The 17,919-nt window shown below is 32.8% G+C and overlaps 4 non-coding genes across 4 annotated transcripts; all 4 read left to right on the plus strand.

Annotated features, from left to right (window-relative positions):
- Nucleotides 1–2,056: 2,056 nt before the first annotated feature.
- On the plus strand, nt 2,057–2,128 carry TRNAQ-CUG (transfer RNA glutamine (anticodon CUG)). The gene has a single exon. It is a non-coding gene; the product is annotated as a tRNA-Gln (tRNA).
- A 1,659-nt stretch (nt 2,129–3,787) lies between these two features.
- TRNAQ-CUG (transfer RNA glutamine (anticodon CUG)) lies at nt 3,788–3,859 on the plus strand. The gene has a single exon. It is a non-coding gene; the product is annotated as a tRNA-Gln (tRNA).
- A 5,590-nt stretch (nt 3,860–9,449) lies between these two features.
- On the plus strand, nt 9,450–9,521 carry TRNAQ-CUG (transfer RNA glutamine (anticodon CUG)). The gene has a single exon. It is a non-coding gene; the product is annotated as a tRNA-Gln (tRNA).
- Nucleotides 9,522–11,336: 1,815 nt separating this feature from the next.
- On the plus strand, nt 11,337–11,408 carry TRNAQ-CUG (transfer RNA glutamine (anticodon CUG)). Its single transcript has one exon. It is a non-coding gene; the product is annotated as a tRNA-Gln (tRNA).
- Nucleotides 11,409–17,919: the final 6,511 nt, after the last annotated feature.

The following is a 17,919-nucleotide window of genomic DNA, read 5'->3' on the forward strand; positions in this document are numbered from 1 at the left end:
CAATTCTGGACTCTGAAACCTATAATCTGTATAAAAATTTGGTAGGTCCTAATGGCTTTTTTTGTAAATACAATGTAATACTTATCTCTCTGATTATTATTCCTGTAACTTGTAGAAAATAAGATCTCACACTCTAAGAGAAAGTTGTATATGTGGTGTTAAAAGAGAGGTTCCATGGTGTAATGGTTAGCACTCCGGACTCTGTATCCAGCGTTCCAAGTTCAAATCTCAATGGGACCTGATGTGTTTTAGTACCTTCAGTTTAAGTTCTTCATTGACAGAAAGTCTTCTTTTTCATACATATAATAATTTTTTTAAATCACTGATTTTTGTAAATATGTACAAAAAGCTAAAAAAGGTAGTTATAGAAATGTATGTAATTATATGAATTTTACTATATAACCCAAATAAGCGTTGATGTAAATATATGTACAATAATTGCAATAAAATGTGTCTTCTAAGAATCTAACATTTTAGAAAAAAATGTTTAGCTCTCCCTCGTGAATGAGGTTTCTTGGTGTATTGGTAACCACTCTGATCTTTGAATCCAGTGATCTGTATTTAAATCTTGGTAGGTCCTATTGGTTTTTTGTAAGTACCGTTCAGTTTATATTTCTCTGAGAGTACATTCTAATAAAAACTGTTTAAATGCTTCCTCATGAATGAGGTTTCCTGGTGTATTTGTAACCATTTTGGACTCTGAATCCATGATTTGTATTTACATCTTGGTAGGTCCTATTGTTTTTTGCAAGTAGTATGCAGTTCATATCTCTGAGAAAGAAAATATCTATAAATTGCATAAATTAAGAATCATACACACTGAGAGACAGGTTTATCTGTAATATAATTCCAATAAAATGTAACCTCTAAGAATCTTACACTGTGAGAATTTTTTTTTACATGACACCATATGAATGAGCTTTCATGGTATACTGTTAACAATTCTGGACTCTGAAACCAATAATCTGTATATACAAATTGGTAGGTCCTAATGGTTTTATTTGTAAATACAATGTAGTACATATCTCTCTGAATGAATATTTCTGTATCTTGTAGAAATTAAGATCTTACACTCTGAGAGAAAGTTTTATATGTGTTATTAGAAGGGAGATTCCATGGTGTTATGGTTAGCACTCTGTACTCTGAATCCAGTAAATTGAGTTCAAATCTTGGTGGGACCAGGTGCATTTTAGTACCTTCAGTTTAAGTCCTTGATTGACAAAAAATTTTATTTTTTATACATATAATACATTTTTTTTTAAATCACTAATTATTGTAAATATGTACTAAAATCTAAAAAAGGTAGTTATAGAAATGTTTGTAATTATATGAATTTTACTGTGTAATCCAAATAAGCATTGATGTTAATATATGTACAATAACTTCAATAAAATGTGTCTTCTAAGAATCTAACATTTTAGAAAAAAATGTTTAGATGTTCCCTAATGAATGTGGTTTCTTGGTGTATTGGTAACTACTCCACTCTGAGCTTTGAATACAGTGATCTGTATTTAAATCTTGGTAGGTCCTATTGGTTTTTTGTAAGTACCATTCAGTTCATATCTCTCTGAGAGTACATTCTTATTAAAATATTCAGATGCTCCCTAATGGATGAGGTTTCATGGTGTATTGGTAAACATTTTGGACTCTGAATCCATGATCTATATTTACATCTTGGTAGGTTATATTGGTTTTGTTGTAAGTACAATACAGTTAATATCTCTGAGAAAGAAAATATCTATAAATTGCATAAATTATGAATCTTACACACTGAGAGACAGGTTTATCTGTCATTTAATTCCAATAAAATGTATCCACTAAGAATCTTATACTCTGACCAAAAATGTACATGCTACCATATGAATGAGGTTTCATTGTGTACTGTTAACAATTCTGGACTCTGAAACCTATAATCTGTATAAAAATTTGGTAGGTCCTAATGGCTTTTTTTGTAAATACAATGTAATACTTATCTCTCTGATTATTATTCCTGTAACTTGTAGAAAATAAGATCTCACACTCTAAGAGAAAGTTGTATATGTGGTGTCAAAAGAGAGGTTCCATGGTGTAATGGTTAGCACTCCGGACTCTGAATCCAGCGTTCCGAGTTCAAATCTCAGTGGGACCTGATGTGTTCTAGTACCTTCAGTTTAAGTTCTTGATTGACAGAAAGTCTTCTTTTTCATACATATAATAATTTTTTTAAATCACTGATTTTTGTAAATATGTACAAAAAGCTAAAAAAGGTAGTTATAGAAATGTATGTAATTATATGAATTTTACTATATAACCCAAATAAGCGTTGATGTAAATATATGTACAATAATTGCAATAAAATGTGTCTTCTAAGAATCTAACATTTTAGAAAAAAATGTTTAGCTCTCCCTCGTGAATGAGGTTTCTTGGTGTATTGGTAACCACTCTGATCTTTGAATCCAGTGATCTGTATTTAAATCTTGGTAGGTCCTATTGGTTTTTTGTAAGTACCGTTCAGTTTATATTTCTCTGAGAGTACATTCTAATAAAAACTGTTTAAATGCTTCCTCATGAATGAGGTTTCCTGGTGTATTTGTAACCATTTTGGACTCTGAATCCATGATTTGTATTTACATCTTGGTAGGTCCTATTGTTTTTTTGTAAGTATTATGCAGTTCATATCTCTGAGAAAGAAAATATCTATAAATTGCTTAAATTAAGAATCATACACACTGAGAGACAGGTTTATCTGTAATATAATTCCAATAAAATGTAACCTCTAAGAATCTTACTCTGTGAGAATTTTTTTTTACATGACACCATATGAATGAGCTTTCATGGTATACTGTTAACAATTCTGGACTCTGAAACCAATAATCTGTATATACAAATTGGTAGGTCCTAATGGTTTTATTTGTAAATACAATGTAGTACATATCTCTCTGAATTAATATTTCTGTATCTTGTAGAAATTAAGATCTTACACTCTGAGAGAAAGTTTTATATGTGTTATTAGAAAGGAGATTCCATGGTGTTATGGTTAGCACTCTGTACTCTGAATCCAGTAAATTGAGTTCAAATCTTGGTGGGACCAGGTGCATTTTAGTACCTTCAGTTTAAGTCCTTGATTGACAAAAACTTTTCTTTTTTATACATATAAAACATTTTTTTAAAATCACTGATTATTGTAAATATGTACTAAAATCTAAAAAAGGTAGTTATAGAAATGTTTGTAATTATATGAATTTTACTGTGTAATCCAAATAAGCATTGATGTTAATATATGTACAATAACTTCAATAAAATGTGTCTTCTAAGAATCTAACATTTTAGAAAAAAATGTTTAGATGTTCCCTAATGAATGTGGTTTCTTGGTGTATTGGTAACCACTCCACTCTGAGGTTTGAATACAGTGATCTGTATTTAAATCTTGGTAGGTCCTATTGGTTTTTTGTAAGTACAATACAGTTCATATCTCTGAGAAAGAAAATATCTATAAATTGCATAACTTAAGAATCTTACACACTGAGCGACAGGTTTATCTGTCATTTAATTCCAATAAAATGTATCCACTAAGAATCTTATACTCTGACAAAAAATGTACATTCTACCATATGAATGAGGTTTAATTGTGTACTGTTAACAATTCTGGACTCTGAAACCTATAATCTGTATAAAAATTTGGTAGGTCCTAATGGCTTTTTTTGTAAATACAATGTAATACTTATCTCTCTGATTATTATTCCTGTCACTTGTAGAAAATAAGATCTCACACTCTTAGCGAAAGTTGTATATGTGGTATTAGAAGAGAGGTTCCATGGTGTAATGGTTAGCACTCTGGACTCTGAATCCAGCGATCTGAGTTCAAATCTCAGTGGGATCTGATGTGTTTTAGTACCTTCAGTTTAAGTTCTTGATTGACAGAAAGTCTTCTTTTTCATACATATAATAATTGTTTTAAATCACTGATTTTTGTAAATATGTACAAAAAGCTAAAAAAGGTAGTTATAGAAATGTATGTAATTATATGAATTTTACTATATAACCCAAATAAGCGTTGATGTAAATATATGTACAATAATTGCAATAAAATGTGTCTTCTAAGAATCTAACATTTTAGAAAAAAATGTTTAGCTCTCCCTCGTGAATGAGGTTTCTTGCTGTATTGGTAACCACTCTGATCTTTGAATCCAGTGATCTGTATTTAAATCTTGGTAGGTCCTATTGGTTTTTTGTAAGTACCGTTCAGTTTATATTTCTCTGAGAGTACATTCTAATAAAAACTGTTTAAATGCTTCCTCATGAATGAGGTTTCCTGGTGTATTTGTAACCATTTTGGACTCTGAATCCATGATTTGTATTTACATCTTGGCAGGTCCTATTGTTTTTTTGTAAGTATTATGCAGTTCATATCTCTGAGAAAAAAAATATCTATAAATTGCATAAATTAAGAATCATACACACTGACAGACAGTTTTATCTGTAATATAATTCCAATAAAATGTAACCTCTAAGAATCTTACACTGTGAGAATTTTTTTTACATGCCACCATATGAATGAGCTTTAATGATGTACTGTTAACAATTCTGGACTCTGAAACTAATAATCTGTATATACAAATTGGTAGGTCCTAATGGTTTTATTTGTAAATACAATGTAGTACATATCTCTCTGAATGAATATTTCTGTATCTTGTAGAAATTAAGATCTTACACTCTGAGAGAAAGTTTTATATGTGTTATTAGAAGGGAGATTCCATGGTGTTATGGTTAGCACTCTGTACTCTGAATCCAGTAAATTGAGTTCAAATCTTGGTGGGACCAGGTGCATTTTAGTACCTTCAGTTTAAGTCCTTGATTGACAAAAACTTTTATTTTTTATACATATAAAACATTTTTTAAATCACTGATTATTGTAAATATGTACTAAAATCTAAAAAAAGGTAGTTATAGAAATGTTTGTAATTATATGAATTTTACTGTGTAATCCAAATAAGCATTGATGTTAATATATGTACAATAACTTCAATAAAATGTGTCTTCTAAGAATCTAACATTTTAGAAAAAAATGTTTAGATGTTCCCTAATGAATGTGGTTTCTTGGTGTATTGGTAACCACTCCACTCTGATCTTTGAATACAGTGATCTGTATTTAAATCTTGGTAGGTCCTATTGGTTTTTTGTAAGTACCATTCAGTTCATATCTCTCTGAGATTACATTCTTATAAAAATATTTAGATGCTCCCTAATGGATGAGGTTTCATGGTGTATTGGTAAACATTTTGGACTCTGAATCCATGATCTATATTTACATCTTGGTAGGTTCTATTGGTTTTGTTGTAAGTACAATACAGTTAATATCTCTGAGAAAGAAAATATCTATAAATTGCATAAATTAAGAATCTTACACACTGAGAGACAGGTTTATCTGTCATTTAATTCCAATAAAATGTATCCACTAAGAATCTTATACTCTGACCAAAAATGTACATGCTACCATATGAATGAGGTTTCATTGTGTACTGTTAACAATTCTGGACTCTGAAACCTATAATCTGTATAAAAATTTGGTAGGTCCTAATGGCTTTTTTTGTAAATACAATGTAATACTTATCTCTCTGATTATTATTCCTGTAACTTGTAGAAAATAAGATCTCACACTCTAAGAGAAAGTTGTATATGTGGTCTTAGAAGAGAGGTTCCATGGTGTAATGGTTAGCATTCTGAACTCTGAATACATCGATTCGAGTTCAAATCTCAGTGGGACCTGATGTTTTTTAGTACCTTCAGTTTAAGTTCTTGATTGACAGAAAGTCTTCTTTTTCATACATATAATCATTTTTTTAAATCACTGATTTTTGAAAATATGTACGAAAAGCTAAAAAAGGTAGTTATAGAAATGTATGTAATTATATGAATTTTACTATATAACCCAAATAAGCGTTGATGTAAATATATGTACAATAATTGCAATAAAATGTGTCTTCTAAGAAACAAACATTTTAGAAAAAAAAGTTTAGCTCTCCCTCGTGAATGAGGTTTCTTGGTGTATTGGTAACCACTCTGATCTTTGAATCCAGTGATCTGTATTTAAATCTTGGTAGGTCCTATTGGTTTTTTGTAAGTACCGTTCAGTTTATATTTCTCTGAGAGTACATTCTAATAAAAACTGTTTAAATGCTTCCTCATGAATGAGGTTTCCTGGTGTATTTGTAACCATTTTGGACTGTGAATCCATGATTTGTATTTACATCTTGGTAGGTCTTATTGTTTTTTTGTAAGTATTATGCAGTTCATATCTCTGAGAAAGAAAATATCTATAAATTGCATAAAGTAAGAATCATACACACTGAGAGACAGGTTTATCTGTAATATAATTCCAATAAAATGTAACCTCTAAGAATCTTACACTGTGAGAAATTTTTTTACATGCCACCATATGAATGAGCTTTCATGGTGTACTGTTAACAATTCTGGACTCTGAAACCAATAATCTGTATATACAAATTGGTAGGTCCTAATGGTTTTATTTGTAAATACAATGTAGTACATATCTCTCTGAATTAATATTTCTGTATCTTGTAGAAATTAAGATCTTACACTCTGAGAGAAAGTGTTATATGTGTTATTAGAAGGGAGATTCCATGGTGTTATGGTTAGCACTCTGTACTCTGAATCCAGTAAATTGAGTTTAAATCTCGGTGGGAACAGGTGCATTTTAGTACCTTCAGTTTAAGTCCTTGATTGACAAAAACTTTTCTTTTTTATACATATAATACATTTTTTAAAACACTGCTTATTGTAAATATGTACTAAAATCTAAAAAAAGGTAGTTATAGAAATGTTTGTAATTATATGAATTTTACTGTGTAATCCAAATAAGCATTGATGTTAATTTATGTACAATAACTTCAATAACATGTGTCTTCTAAGAATCTAACATTTTAGAAAAAAATGTTTAGATGTTCCCTAATGAATGTCGTTTCTTGGTGTATTGGTAACCACTCCACTCCGATCTTTGAATACAGTGATCTGTATTTAAATCTTGGTAGGTCCTATTGGTTTTTTGTAAGTACCATTCAGTTCATATCTCTCTGAGAGTACATTCTTATAAAAATATTTAGATGCTCCCTAATGGATGAGGTTTCATGGTGTATTGGTAAACATTTTGGACTCTGAATCCATGATCTATATTTACATCTTGGTAGGTTATATTGGTTTTGTTGTAAATACAATACAGTTAATATCTCTGAGAAAGAAAATATCTATAAATTGCATAAATTAAGATCTTACACACTGAGAGACAGGTTTATCTGTCATTTAATTCCAATAAAATGTATCCACTAAGAATCTTATACTCTGACAAAAAAATGTACATGCTACCATATGAATGAGGTTTCATTGTGTACTGTTAGCAATTCTGGACTCTGAAACCTATAATCTGTATAAAAATTTGGTAGGTCCTAATGGCTTTTTTTTTGCAAATACAATGTATTACTTATCTCTCTGATTATTATTCCTGTAACTTGTAGAAAATAAGATCTTACACTCTAAGAGAAAGTTGTATATGTGGTGTTAGAAGAGAGGTTCCATGGTGTAATGGTTAGCACTCTGGACTCTGAATACAGTGATTAGAGTTCAAATTTTGGTGGGACCTGATGTGTTTTAGTACCTTCAGTTTAAGTTCTTGATTGACAGAAAGTCTTCTTTTTCATACATATAATAATTTTTTTAAATCACTGATTTTTGTAAATATGTACTAAAAGCTAAAAATAGGTAGTTATAGAAATGTATGTAATTATATGAATTTTACTATATAACCCAAATAAGCGTTGATGTAAATATATGTACAATAATTGCAATAAAATGTGTCTTCTAAGAAACAAACATTTTAGAAAAAAAAGTTTAGCTCTCCCTCGTGAATGAGGTTTCTTGGTGTATTGGTAACCACTCTGATCTTTGAATCCAGTGATCTGTATTTAAATCTTGGTAGGTCCTATTGGTTTTTTGTAAGTACCGTTCAGTTTATATTTCTCTGAGAGTACATTCTAATAAAAACTGTTTAAATGCTTCCTCATGAATGAGGTTTCCTGGTGTATTTGTAACCATTTTGGACTGTGAATCCATGATTTGTATTTACATCTTGGTAGGTCTTATTGTTTTTTTGTAAGTATTATGCAGTTCATATCTCTGAGAAAGAAAATATCTATAAATTGCATAAATTAAGAATCATACACACTGAGAGACAGTTTTATCTGTAATATAATTCCAATAAAATGTAACCTCTAAGAATCTTACACTGTGAGAATTTTTTTACATGCCACCATATGAATGAGCTTTCATGGTGTACTGTTAACAATTCTGGACTCTGAAACCAATAATCTGTATATACAAATTGGTAGGTCCTAATGGTTTTATTTGTAAATACAATGTAGTACATATCTCTCTGAATGAATATTTCTGTATCTTGTAGAAATTAAGATCTTACACTCTGAGAGAAAGTTTTATATGTGTTATTAGAAGGGAGATTCCATGGTGTTATGGTTAGCACTCTGTACTCTGAATCCAGTAAATTGAGTTCAAATCTCGGTGGGACCAGGTGCATTTTAGTACCTTCAGTTTAAGTCCTTGATTGACAAAAACCTTTCTTTTTTATACATATAATACATTTTTTAAATCACTGATTATTGTAAATATGTACTAAAATCTAAAAAAAAGGTAGTTATAGAAATGTTTGTAATTATATGAATTTTACTGTGTAATCCAAATAAGCATTGATGTTAATATATGTACAATAACTTCAATAAAATGTGTCTTCTAAGAATCTAACATTTTAGAAAAAAATGTTTAGATGTTCCCTAATGAATGTGGTTTCTTGGTGTATTGGTAACCACTCCACTCTGATCTTTGAATACAGTGATCTGTATTTAAATCTTGGTAGGTCCTATTGGTTTTTTGTAAGTACCATTCAGTTCATATCTCTCTGAGAGTACATTCTTATAAAAATATTTAGATGCTCCCAAATGGATGAGGTTTCATGGTGTATTGGTAAACATTTTGGACTCTGAATCCATGATCTATATTTACATCTTGGTAGGTTCTATTGGTTTTGTTGTAAGTACAATACAGTTAATATCTCTGAGATAGAAAATATCTATAAATTGCATAAATTAAGAATCTTACACACTGAGAGACAGGTTTATCTGTCATTTAATTCCAATAAAATGTATCCACTAAGAATCTTATACTCTGACAAAAAAATGTACATGCTACCATATGAATGAGGTTTCATTGTGTACTGTTAACAATTCTGGACTCTGAAACCTATAATCTGTATAAAGATTTGGTAGGTCCTACTGGCTTTTTTTGTAAATACAATGTAATACTTATTTCTCTGATTATTATTCCTGTAACTTGTAGAAAATAAGATCTCACACTCTAAGAGAAAGTTGTATATGTTGTGTTAGAAGAGAGGTTCCATGGTGTAATGGTTAGCACTCTGGACTCTGAATTCAGCCATCCGAGTTCAAATCTCGGTGGGACTTGATGTGTACCTTCAGTTTAAGTTCTTGATTGACAGAAAATCTTCTTTTTCATACATATAATAATTTTTTTAAATCACTGATTTTTGTAAATATGTACTAAAAGCTAAAAAAAAAGGTAGTTATAGAAATGTATGTAATTATATGAATTTTACTATATAACCCAAATAAGCGTTGATGTAAATATATGTACAATAATTGCAATAAAATGTGTCTTCTAAGAATCTAACATTTTAGAAAAAAATGTTTAGCTCTCCCTTGTGAATGAGGTTTCTTGGTGTATTGGTAACCACTCTGATCTTTGAATCCAGTGATCTGTATTTAAATCTTGGTAGATCCTATTGGTTTTTTGTAAGTACCGTTCAGTTTATATTTCTCTGAGAGTACATTCTAATAAAAACTGTTTAAATGCTTCCTCATGAATGAGGTTTCCTGGTGTATTTGTAACCATTTTAGACTCTGAATCCATGATTTGTATTTACATCTTGGTAGGTCCTATTGTTTTTTTGTAAGTATTATGCAGTTCATATCTCTGAGAAAGAAAATATCTATAAATTGCATTCATTAAGAATCATACACACTGAGAGACAGGTTTATCTGTAATATAATTCCAATAAAATGTTACCTCTAAGAATCTTACACTGTGAGAAATTTTTTTACATGCCACCATATGAATGAGCTTTCATGGTGTACTGTTAACAATTCTGGACTCTGAAACCAATAATCTGTATATAGAAATTGGTAGGTCCTAATGGTTTTATTTGTAAATACAATGTAGTACATATCTCTCTGAATGAATATTTCTGTATCTTGTAGAAATTAAGATCTTACACTCTGAGAGAAAGTTTTATATGTGTTATTAGAAGGGAGATTCCATGGTGTTATGGTTAGCACTCTGTACTCTGAATCCAGTAAATTGAGTTCAAATCTCAGTGGGACCAGGTGCATTTTAGTACCTTCAGTTTAAGTCCTTGATTGACAAAAACTTTTCTTTTTTATACATATAATACATTTTTGTAAATCACTGATTATTGTAAAAATGTACTAAAATCTAAAAAAAGGTAGTTATAGAAATGTTTGTAATTATATGAATTTTACTGTGTAATCCAAATAAGCATTGATGTTAATATATGTACAATAACTTCAATAAAATGTGTCTTCTAAGAATCTAACATTTTAGAAAAAAATGTTTAGATGTTCCCTAATGAATGTGGTTTCTTGGTGTATTCGTAACCACTCCACTCTGATCTTTGAATACAGTGATCTGTATTTAAATCTTGGTAGGTCCTATTGGTTTTTTGTAAGTACCATTCAGTTCATATCTCTCTAAGAGTACATTCTTATAAAAATATTTAGATGCTCCCTAATGGATGAGGTTTCATGGTGTATTGGTAAACATTTTGGACTCTGAATCCATGATCTATATTTACATCTTGGTAGGTTCTATTGGTTTTGTTGTAAGTACAATACAGTTAATATCTCTGAGAAAGAAAATATCTATAAATTGCATAAATTAAGAATCTTTTACACTGAGAGACAGGTTTATCTGTCATTTAATTCCAATAAAATGTATCCACTAAGAATCTTATACTCTGACAAAAAAAATGTACATGCTACCATATGAATGAGGTTTCATTGTGTACTGTTAACAATTCTGGACTCTGAAACCTATAATCTGTATAAAAATTTGGTAGGTCCTAATGGCTTTTTTTTGTAAATACAATGTAATACTTATCTCTCTGATTATTATTCCTGTAACTTTTAGAAAATAAGATCTCACACTCTAAGAGAAAGTTGTATATGTGGTGTTAGAAGAGAGGTTCCATGGTGTAATGGTTAGCACTCTGGACTCTGAATTCAGCGATCCGAGTTCAAATCTCGGTGGGACTTGATGTGTACCTTCAGTTTAAGTTCTTGATTGACAGAAAATCTTCTTTTTCATACATATAATAATTTTTTTAAATCACTGATTTTTGTAAATATGTACTAAAAGCTAAAAAAAAAGGTAGTTATAGAAATGTATGTAATTATATGAATTTTACTATATAACCCAAATAAGCGTTGATGTAAATATATGTACAATAATTGCAATAAAATGTGTCTTCTAAGAATCTAACATTTTAGAAAAAAATGTTTAGCTCTCCCTTGTGAATGAGGTTTCTTGGTGTATTGGTAACCACTCTGATCTTTGAATCCAGTGATCTGTATTTAAATCTTGGTAGATCCTATTGGTTTTTTGTAAGTACCGTTCAGTTTATATTTCTCTGAGAGTACATTCTAATAAAAACTGTTTAAATGCTTCCTCATGAATGAGGTTTCCTGGTGTATTTGTAACCATTTTGGACTCTGAATCCATGATTTGTATTTACATCTTGGTAGGTCCTATTGTTTTTTTGTAAGTATTATGCAGTTCATATCTCTGAGAAAGAAAATATCTATAAATTGCATTCATTAAGAATCATACACACTGAGAGACAGGTTTATCTGTAATATAATTCCAATAAAATGTTACCTCTAAGAATCTTACACTGTGAGAAATTTTTTTACATGCCACCATATGAATGAGCTTTCATGGTGTACTGTTAACAATTCTGGACTCTGAAACCAATAATCTGTATATAGAAATTGGTAGGTCCTAATGGTTTTATTTGTAAATACAATGTAGTACATATCTCTCTGAATGAATATTTCTGTATCTTGTAGAAATTAAGATCTTACACTCTGAGAGAACGTTTTCTATGTGTTATTAGAAGGGAGATTCCATGGTGTTATGGTTAGCACTCTGTACTCTGAATCCAGTAAATTGAGTTCAAATCTCGGTGGGAACAGGTGCATTTTAGTACCTTCAGTTTAAGTCCTTGATTGACAAAAACTTTTCTTTTTTATACATATAATACATTTTTAAATCACTGATTATTGTAAATATGTACTAAAATCTAAAAAAAGGTAGTTATAGAAATGTTTGTAATTATATGAATTTTACTGTGCAATCCAAATAAGCATTGATGTTAATATATGTACAATAACTTCAATAATATGTGTCTTCTAAGAATCTAACATTTTAGAAAAAAATGTTTAGCTGTTCCCTAATGAATGTGGTTTCTTGGTGTATTGGTAACCACTCCACTCTGATCTTTGAATACAGTGATCTGTATTTAAATCTTGGTAGGTCCTATTGGTTTTTTGTAAGTACCATTCAGTTCATATCTCTCTGAGAGTACATTCTTATAAAAATATTTAGATGCTCCCTAATGGATGAGGTTTCATGGTGTATTGGTAAACATTTTGGACTCTGAATCCATGATCTATATTTACATCTTGGTAGGTTATATTGGTTTTGTTGTAAGTACAATACAGTTAATATCTCTGAGAAAGAAAATATCTATAAATTGCATAAATTAAGAATCTTACACACTGAGAGACAGGTTTATCTGTCATTTAATTCCAATAAAATGTATCCACTAAGAATCTTATACTCTGACAAAAAATGTACATGCTACCATATGAATGAGGTTTCATTGTGTACTGTTAACAATTCTGGACTCTGAAACCTATAATCTGTATAAAAATTTTGTAGGTCCTAATGGCTTTTTTTTGTAAATACAATGTAATACTTATCTCTCTGATTATTATTCCTGTAACTTGTAGAAAATAAGATCTCACACTCTAAGAGAAAGTTGTATTTGTGGTGTTAGAAGAGAGGTTCCATGGTGTAATGGTTAGCACTCTGGGCTCTGAATCCAGCGATCCGAGTTCAAATTTTGGTGGGACCTGATGTGTTTTAGGACCTTCAGTTTAATTTCTTGATTGACAGAAAGTCTTCTTTTTCATACATATAATATTTTTTTTAAATCACTGATTTTTGTAAATATTGTTGGCATAGTGCGATGGATCGATACCATAGGTGTGCAGCGGGAAGTCTTATAGATAAAGTATCACCTCAGGAGTTACCTTGTATACAGACAGAACGAGACTTGAGATGTATATCTTCTTTATATAGTACTGAATAGCAGGATCAATATAACAACAAGTTTCAGTATCATCAGCTCATCTCCTTCTCTCAGAGACCTTTCTAGAACACACATGTGAGGTAAAACAAACAAGTACAAACATATGCAACAGACAAACACTACACCTCTGTAAGTATACAGCGCCATCTGCTGCCCCTGTACGGTAACTACATGCATATAAACAAACCCATAGTCTGTTGTACATATTTCAACACCCCTTCTCAACAGACTGGGTTTCTTCAGTTAGACCCATCTTTGACGTAAGTCTCCAATGTCTCTCTCTGGTAAGAGGCTTAGTCATGATATCAGCTGTCATATCTTCTGTTGGGCAATAGTTCAACTCTATAAGACCTTGTTCCTGTAGATCCCTCAGGAAGTGATGCTTGACATCAATGTGCTTGGTTCTTGGGTTCACTCTTTCTGTTTGCGCTAATGCAAGGCATCCTTGATTATCCTCATATATCTTGATAGGTTCTTCTTGAGGCATTCCTAGGTCTGATAGTAGTTGCATTAACCATACCACTTCTTGACTGGCGTGAGCTGCTGCGATATATTCAGCTTCTGTAGAAGATAGTGCTACGGTAGACTGCTTCTTGCTTGTCCAGCTGATTAATCCTTCTCCAATAGAGAATAGATATCCACTTGTGGATTTTCTGTCACTTGTGTCTCCAGCCCAATCTGCGTCAACTTATCCTGTTAACTTGTGACTTGTGTTTGCTGAGAGCTTAAGCTTCTTGTTAATCGTTCCCTTTAAGTAACGAATTACCCTCTTAACTGCATTCCAATCCATCTTTGTTGGTTTTGAGACTTTTCTGCTTAAAATCCCGACTGCTGTGGAGATATCTGGTCTGGTGACGGTGGCAATGTATAGCAATTTTCCTATGGCTTTTCTGTATAGATGGTTATCCTCTAACAGGTTGCTCTGATCATTTGGTTCCTTTTCATAACTTGTCTCCATAGGAGTGCTTGCTGTCTTTGCATCTTGTATACCAAATTCCTCAATGGTTTCCTGAATTTTGTATCTCTGACTTAGTGTGAATGTTCCATCACCTTCTCTTGAGATTTGCATTCCCAAGTAATGCGTTATGTGGCCGAGGTCTTTTGTTTCAAACTGACGGTTTAGTTCTTGTAACAATTCAACTTCGTCCCCTTCTTGTTCAAAACAAACTAGCAAATCGTCCACGTAAATTAATACATAGAACCATCTTTCCTCTATCAACTTTGTATAGAGACATGGGTCTGCTTTGCTTCTGACGAATCCCTTTTCTATCAGAACTCCATTTATCTTTGTATTCCATGCTCTTGCTGCTTGTTTAAGACCATATATACTCTTGTTCAGTTTACATACATGATCTGGGTTCTGAGAATTCACGAAGCCTGGTGGTTGTTCCATGTATATATCTTCCTTTAGTTCACCATGTAGGAAAGCCGTCTTTACATCGAAATGTTTCACTTGCATACCCTTTATGGCTGCTGTTAGGAGTAAGGTTCTAATGGTAGTGTGCTTCACAACTGGAGCAAACGTTTCATCATAATCTTCTCCAAATTTCTGTGAATATCCTTTAGCAACGAGTCTTGCCTTGTATCTTTCTATTTTTCCTTCAGAATCATACTTGACCTTAAAAGTCCATTTACATCCTATGGCCTTTTTGTCTAATGGTAGTCTGGTCAATGTCCATGTCTGATTGTCTTCCATTGATTCCATTTCTTCTTTTGCGGCTCCTAGCCATTTCTGTGCTTCTCTTTCAGAAAAATTTGCAATTTCTTCCCATGTTGCAGGTTCTTGTATGTTAATGGCTTTTGCTTTGTAAGATAAACGTGTAGGTGCTTTTCCCTTATTTTCTCTTGAAGAGCGTCTCACCCCCTCGGATGCACTCTCATGAGTGTCGCTGGTATTTGTCTTGTGTTGTACTTCAACTTCTTGAGTGATCTCTACTTCATCTGTTTCTTTGGATTCAGTGCTTTCTTCTTCTTCAGTAGAGTCTACTGGAGTTATGACATCATCTCGTGTTTCTTCTATGAATGTCACACTGTTGCTTATAACTACTTTTCCAGTTCTTGGATTTAAGATTCTGTAGCCTTTTGAATGTTCACTATAGCCGACTAGAACTCCCTCTTCTGCTCGGTTCTGCAACTTGCTTTGTTTTTCAGCAGGAATGTAGACGAAGGCTCTGCATCCAAAAACTCTAATGTGCTTTAAGCTGGGTTTCTTACCGTGCCACAGCTCATATGGTGTCTTCCTTACTGCTTTGGAAAGTAGTCTGTTTTGAAGATAGGTGGCTGTTGCTGCTGCTTCGCCCCAATATTTATCAGGTAGTCCTGAATCTGTAAGCATGCACCTTATCATTTCTGTTAGTGATCTGTTTTTCCTCTCAGATACACCGTTTTGCTCTGGTGTATATGGTACTGTCTTCTGATGCTCAATACCGAGTCCTCTTAAGTACCGTTCTATTTTCTGTCCTGTGAACTCGCCTCCATTGTCGCTGCGAAGAGTTAGCATATTCCTCTTGAACCTGTTTCTGGTCATGGTCACGTAGTCTTGCAGCTTTTCTAAGACTTCATCTTTACTTTTTATTAGATAAGTGACTGTGAACCTGGAGTAGTCGTCAATGAATGTCAGCATATACCTTTTGTCTCCTACGGTTCGCGTTTTCATAGGTCCACATACATCACTATGTACCAGGTCTAGTGGTCTGGAAGCTCTGTTTTCACTTTTCTTAGGAATTGATGTCCTTGTTGCTTTTGCTTCTATGCAGCATTGGCACTTCATCATTTCCGAACAGTCTGACACTTTGAGATCCCTGGCTAGGTCTCTCTTCTGCATTTCCTTTATGCAATCTGGGTGTCTGTGTCCTAATCTTCTATGCCATTTGTGAATACAGTCAGCGTGTTTCTGTGTACTCAGCTTTGCCTGCTGTGCTGCGATATCCAGACAGTATAAATGTTCTTTTATTCTGGCTGTAGCTAGTGTTTCTCTTCCGTTTTGGATAAAACACTTATTATTCTGAAACTTTACAGTAAGTCCTTTTTCTACTAGATTCTTTACTGATAGCAGTGCTCCCTCAAGCTTGGGAACATATAGCACATCTGTTACGGGTATTTCTGCATAGCTGCCATTACCCTTGGAGCATAGGAATTTACCATTCCCTTTCCCTTCTGCAATGATATTTGTTCCATCTGCTAGGTAGATTGTTTCTTTATGGTTCAAATCAAGTTCAGTAAAGAAATCCTTGTTATTTGTCATATGACTAGTCGCTCCTGAGTCTACATACCACTTTTCTGATAATTGGGTTACTGTCGCTTTAAATGTTCCATTCCAATTGTGTGCTCCTGTATCTGTAAGTGTGGCTTTGGCTCTTTGTTTGTGTAATCTTTCTGGTGGTTTGTGCTGCTCTGTCTTCCATATGGTGCAATCTTTTTTCAGGTGACCCACTTTCTTGCATCTGAAACATGCTCTTGTTTCCCTGGTGTGTGGCTTAGTGTCCGCCATTTTAAGTGCTTTCTCTGTGTCACTTTCAGTATTGCACTCTGTAAGCTCCTTTCTGCGTTGATACTCCTCTATGAGCCTGTTCTTCACAAAGTCTGGTGTGATTTCTGCTTCAGGTCTCATTTCTAGTGCATTTATTAGTGCACTGTATGTATCTGGTAAACTGCAAAGGAGGATGGCTACTATGTGGTTGCTTTTGATTTCTTCTCCCATTGACCTGAGCTGTATGGTTATCTCTAGTAGTGCACTGATGTGTTCTTGCATTGTCTTGCCTTTATTAAATCTCATTTGATATAATTTTCTTAATAGGAATAGTTTGCTGTTCAAACTTGATCCTTCATGCACTCTCTGTAAAGCACACCACATGCCTTTAGCTGTACTCTCTTGTCTTATGTGTATAAGCTGTTCATCTTCCACTAGTAAACTTATAGTGGCTCTTGCCTGTCTGTCCTTCTTAATCCACTGCTGATCCTCTCCTTCAGGTCTGTCTGCATTTATAACATCCCATAAATCATCTCTGGTTAATAGCATTTCTACTTTAAACTTCCATGTTTGATAGTTCTCATTAGAAAGCTTGCTAGCAGCTAGTCTGAGATCTGTGTAATTTGCCATAACCCTTCCTTGTATAGATCTCTCTATTCTTCTGTGGTATTAAACTTGTTTTACTCACAGTTTTCTTTCCAAGGTTCTCCTGGGTTGTTTCTTGTGTGCGTTACACAGTCTGCTGTCTGCGCCTGCTGGGACTTGCAGTGCGACTCGTGATCTGGATGCTGCTTAGGATGCACTCCTGAAAACTTTATCTTGTATAGACTCCAGTCTGGGCCCATAACCTGTTGGCATAGTGCGATGGATCGATACCATAGGTGTGCAGCGGGAAGTCTTATAGATAAAGTATCACCTCAGG

Source organism: Pseudophryne corroboree, chromosome 11 (assembly GCF_028390025.1).
Source record: "Pseudophryne corroboree isolate aPseCor3 chromosome 11, aPseCor3.hap2, whole genome shotgun sequence".
In the NCBI taxonomy this organism is placed as follows: Eukaryota; Metazoa; Chordata; class Amphibia; order Anura; family Myobatrachidae; genus Pseudophryne; species Pseudophryne corroboree.